We start from the raw sequence: 6048 nt of genomic DNA, 5'->3' as shown, positions 1-6048 counted from the left end.
AAAAGGAGCACAAGTGAAATGCACTGGGAGCAGATTCAGTGTGTGGGAGTTCCTCCCTTTTTCAGAATGGACTTGAGAAAAAGTCTCTTGGATGTTCATATGCTAGTTTCTGTCTGTCATATAATATATTTATCACTATTTCTATGACGAAATGGGATATTGTTCCCCACCATGAATGTATATGTTAATAAATGTATATTTTGATACTGCACCCATATTATAGAGTGTGTTTTCACATTTTTGCAGACTGCAGGCCAATAACCATTTACAGGAAATATGTGAAGTATGAAAGTATGAGTTCTGCCACAGAAAATGTCTGATTTCCTAACTTCTCATATCCCACAGTCACATTATAAACAAGAATGGGGTTTGAAAGCAGTACTACTACTATACTGCTGCTACTACTATCACTGCTCCAACTACTGTTAATACTACTGCTACTACTACTGTATTTTTACTGCTGGTAGGTTACTAATTAGTTAAGTTAGTTAATTCTTTCTTTCTTTCTTTCTTTGTCTCCCCTAAAAGTGTCTGCAGCTCAGAAACCGTAGGTCCTACAGCAGCCATATTTGGCAGGTGGGGTCCTGCGGCGCCCCACTACTCAAGCAAGGCAGCCCATGCACATTGACCTGATGGTGGCGCTATAACAAGCAACTTTACATTTTGGCCAATAACTTCTGAACCCTGTGTCGTAGACTGAAAATTCTTGTGACAATAGATTCTTTGGAAGGTGCCGAGTCCAACCCATATATCACTTTCAATGTCCACCGTATTGCATTGTCCGCCATTTTGAATTCTTTAAGAAACATTTTTTTCGCAACTCCTAGGCTGTTCATCCAAAAAAGTTCATATCTCATAATTGACTGCATAGATTTTTATGAAATTTTGTACACATGTTCTAGGATGATGTCCAAGTTGATCCGTCAAATTTGGTCATTATTGATTAAAGTGGGCGTGGCTTATAGCATAATAACCAAATCTTCATTGGTATTAAAGTCACAACTTCAAAAATTCATAAAAAATCAGCCGTATGTCCTAGAGAGCTGAAGTGAGATAAATCTTTCGTATACTGGTACCTTCCCCCGATTCTGAAGTCGCCCCCTCTGTTTATAGCAAAAACTGACTGTGATCCCACAGTGTTGTCCTCCTAAACCGTACGTTGCAGGAAAAAAACATGATTTTTGAAATCGTCATACCTTAATTAGTAAACAGCCAAAAATTGTAATGATATCTTGAAAACTGAGCGTACGGTAGATGGAAATGTGCAGCTGCAAATAGTTTGATAAATTGACAATGTGATATGTTCAGTTTGATCAATCTTCATCAAACTAAATACAAATGACTCTCAAGATGATGTCTGTAAAGCCATGTGTAAAGTGATTACTGTGGGGCACTAATACAGTTATAATATTCTTTCTGAGGCTTTCAATATGGGTTGGACTATCACCTGTGACCAATCACTTGTCCCTTTGTTTTGTTTCCCCACTGTGGCACAGTAAAGTGGAAGCTGGCAGAGTGGTAGAGCTCAGGTCTTTGGACCACAAGGTTGTGAGTTCAAGTCCCTGATGAACTGTGAACATTTTGAAGTTTCATGAAAAGTAAATCAACACTAAATCACACAGACAACTCAAAGCAGGTGTTTGACATCATCTGTCAGTGGCAAAATACCAGTTTGGCATCACTGATTGGGGCGTGGCCGGACCTCTCAACCCAGAGAGAGCAGTGCAGCAGCAGCTTTCTGGCCCATGTGACTTAGTATTGTTTTATTCGTTAATGGAGAGCACTACAATGTTCTATAAAGTGATTAGCACTGTCAATCTGTCAATCATAGGCTGCAGTATCACAATACTTCTCCCTTTAGTTAGTTTCTCCTCAGCAACCCTGCAACAGGGGTTTGGCTCAGTAGGTAAAGCATCAGCCTTTCATGTGGAAGATTGTGTGCTCAAATCCAGGCTTGTCCTTTCTGAACTCGTTAGTCGTCAAGAACGAGTAACAAAATAAATGTTTGGCCGTTGTGAATAACTTCTGAAATGATAAGATCATCTTGACAGACGTCACGGGCGAACACAAAAGCAGGTCTTAAGCCATAACTAATAGACTGCGTGTCAGTTTTTGTGTGTCTTTCTACCTTCTGTAATGTTTTGTCTGTCTGTCTATTCAAATTGTGCTTGGACCCCGCAATTGCCAATTGCGGCTATATTACTACTATTGCTACTACTAATAATAATATGATACTTTTAAACAAAGGTTTAACATGCTGTAAAATTAAAGTAGCCTACCCTGTAACAAAACAAGCGTATAAAATGAAGCCTTTATGGAAACGTAGTGTTCCTACTCCGCATGTGCAATTTGAAGACGTGGAAATGATCAAGTACGTACTTCACTAGACTTCCAGACCTGTGTAGGAACCTCACCGTTTATTAACCCGTTACATACCTGCAGTCCCCCCGCTCTTTTGACGTCTGACAAAGGCCTGAGCAAGTGTTTTGGCACAGGAGACTTTTCATCACATCCTCTCATTCATTCATTCATTCATCTCTACCAACTTAATCCTTTTCAGGGTCATGTGGGGGCAGGCTGTCCTATCCCAGCATGCATTGGGCAGAGGGCGGGGAGACACCACGGACAGGTCACCAGTCCATCACTGGGTCATCACATCCTGTGAAGTGAACGCACCAATCACAGACGCAGGATTCAGTAAAATTCTCCATCCAGTTAATGAAATACCAGCCGTGGACGACAGAAAGTTGAAAGTCATCTTTTATTGCACAATAAAAGATCACACATACCATGTTCTGAATCATGAGATTGGTCCACATGGGAATACAGAGAGCTATAGTTACAAATAAGAAAACAAAAATAAAAAGAAAGATAAAAACCCCACCACAAAACTGTTATTAACGACCATGTTGGGTTTCTGACTTCAGGATCAGCCAGTTATTGTCATTGTTCCACTTTGTAGAAGTATGACATCTTTGTGAATTATGATCCCATGTAACATACAGTGCACTTGGTTCAATGTTACTAGTAAAAAGGGCTTTGTACAGTAAATCCAACATCATTCAACTGGCCATGATTGATTCTATTGAGCTGGGAGGTTTCACAGACATGATTTAAAGAGATACCTTGACACAATGTTTTTTTTTTTTTTTTTTAAAAACAGTTTCTTCTTCAGTGGTTGTGGTAGTGTGGGGGGGGGGGGTGAAGTTTCTACTTTTGTCTTTCACTGAAGTTTCCCACATGCCGTCAACTTCAATCCAACTCTACCGTTTCAGTTAAATGTCGTTAATGTTTTTGTATTTTAGCTCTTTATTCACTGTGAATGTTTTTTGCGTTTTATGGTCTTGCTACATTTTCCCAACAGAGACGATCAAGTCTGGAACTTGCACGTTAGCGCTGTTTGCATCCTCCTTGAAACCAGTGGGTGCAACAAGCTGCTAGCTAGCTCCATAGGCAGTCACAGGGAGTACCGATGCAGAAAGGTACAAGTGCTTGGTGAAGAAAAACAAGACTGAAATAGAAATGTCACGGTGTCTTCATTAAGTCCTCGGATAATAATTCTTGCTCTTTTTTTTTTTTTTTTTCCCAGGCTGCCCTCGTCACACTCTTTCATTTCACATTAGCGGTGGCTAAAATTTGCATGTGCTTGTGTGGCTACTATGAGGAAGCCAAAACATGCACTCCAGTTTCGGCTGAATATTACATGAAAAACTACAAAAAAAATACCAGCAGCTGTAATTCTTAATTTCTTACATTATTCTGCTGAAGAACAACTCAATGCCTGTGAAACCAGCCTATTATGTCATGAACTTAGATCCAGAGTACTGACATGGCGAAGGTTTGCGCATTTACTTTTTGGGACAAATACATTTTATTATGGAAGATATGATATTTGAAGCATTTCAGTGACACTTCCTGTAAGACTCTGGGTCCAGCTGGCAAAAGCAGGAGCAGCAACTTGTTGAGCAAAACCTATTGGAGTGAGTTTAGATCATGTCCATGATGGAGGTCGTCTGCTTTCTGAGGTCTGGTCTAAATGTTAAAAAACTGGGATATCATATGCCCTTGCTTCCTGCCCTCCTTCCTTCTGCTGGAGGACAGGTTTTAGATTTTAAGAGGCCCATCTTATCACGAACCAAAACACTGAAAATAAATACGGGGGCTTGAACCCGGGGCCTCCGAGTGAAGGGGACACCCTGCTGCCCCTTATGTAAGCAAGGAGAGCTGTGAGAGTGATGCAACCTGAAGGTGCGTTCATTTTCTCAGAAGCCATTAGATTTACATCCATAAGATGTAATAAAGGGACAAATAAGCCCTAGCATAACGCTAATTTCTCATGCCGTAATCTTTTTTAGAGAAATCAGAACTTTTTGGAACTTCTGAAAGAAACGCAAAATACAGGCCTCTGAAAAACCAGAAACTGTCCTCTGACTTAGTGAGAGTCACTAATCAGGCATCTATGGAAGTCTTAATTGTTTAAGCCAATACACTGTCTTTCATATCGCGTTATAAAACAGTTGATGTTGCAACTGCAACTACAACTCAGAGTGACCCAGAAATATTAAGAAAAAAGGGAAAGCAGGATGTCTTTTCTTAAGTCGTATAAGCTCCAAATTATGTACCGTCTGCCTCCTGTTTTATCTGGCGTGTCCAAGCAGGACGTCTCCAGAGCAGCAGGACAGTCCACATCCTGTTTCTAGTCATCAAGCCATCTCCTCCAAACGTGCAGAGAAAAACACGAGTGTACGATTTATAAATGGAGCACCTGTTAGCTACATCCTGGGATGGGATACTGTACATTATTACAGCCCAATGAACGCAATGAAAGTGACGCAGGTCTGAGCCTATCGATTTTGAGTGTTTCTCTATGGCACGTGTAGCGCAGTTTAGAAACCAAAGATGAGGTACTCTTGGGACATTGTTTGCAGTATTCAGCTGTTTGGAAAACATCTAAAAAGCAGATTAGTAGGTGATGAGGGTCATCAAGAAAAGCAATTAGTTTAACTCCATGTGAACCAAACTGCGGTTGTCTTTCAGGAGACCATCCAAAGTAACAAGTCAGCCATTAAACAGTCATGAAACAACGTTGCTAAGACGAGAACTGTACAATAAATACATTATTTATGATGAGAGATAAACGTTTACATTATTTTATGAGTTGAAACTGAGGTGACCGTTCTTAAGAACACTTACTAAAAGGACTTCAATGGAACATAAAGCACACTGTAAAAACAACAAAAAACAACAAAAAAAGGCATGGTGTGACATGAAAAGACAATACAGAACCATCGTTGTGATTGACCTTGAACTGTAGTTACATACTGCACCTATGAGTTTGTTTCAAGTTTTTACACAAGAACAAGCCAGTAACAGGAAATAATGTGCGTGAGCAGGCTGTGAACTCAGGGGAGTCGGGGTGTTTTTTTTTTTTTTTTTTTTTTAAACTTACGTATAACTTAGCTGTAGTACAATAACAACCCTTCTGATTCATTGTTGCCTTTTTTCAGTAATCTGAAGAAACACACATGAACTCAACAATCAAACACTCAAGTTGTATACATACTTTGTGTGCATTGTCATCCTAGATGTGCTAGTTACCAAACTGAAGGCCTCGTAGAGTAAGAGAATTGGAGATCGGACGGCCAGCTTCACTGAACAGCGTGGCGTCATCGGCAAACAGTGAAATCCAACAACCAGGCATGGTGCCATTTCCACACAAGTCATTTCCCCGTGGATGACCTCACCACGTCAGCATGATGTTGTCAACGCAGTGCGCGAATGAAGCGCACAAAAAGAGAATAATATTGAACAAAACTAATTTTAGAGGCACTGGTAAGAAAACAGTCGTTTCTTGTTAACTCTCCATTTGTGCTTCGAGGGCTGACGGATTGACTACTGGGAATAAATGACGTGATTTTGACAGCGGTACCATCACATTACTGTTAAGTGTTGAAGATAATGCACATCACCAAGGCCGTGTATGCATACAACCGTAGGGTAACTGAGGACAAACTGAACACAAACATCTTGATATATAATTTCCAATAT

This window comes from Centroberyx gerrardi, chromosome 5, assembly GCF_048128805.1.
Source record: "Centroberyx gerrardi isolate f3 chromosome 5, fCenGer3.hap1.cur.20231027, whole genome shotgun sequence".
Lineage (NCBI taxonomy): Eukaryota > Metazoa > Chordata > Actinopteri > Beryciformes > Berycidae > Centroberyx > Centroberyx gerrardi.
Note: the sequence above shows the minus strand (reverse complement) of the source record.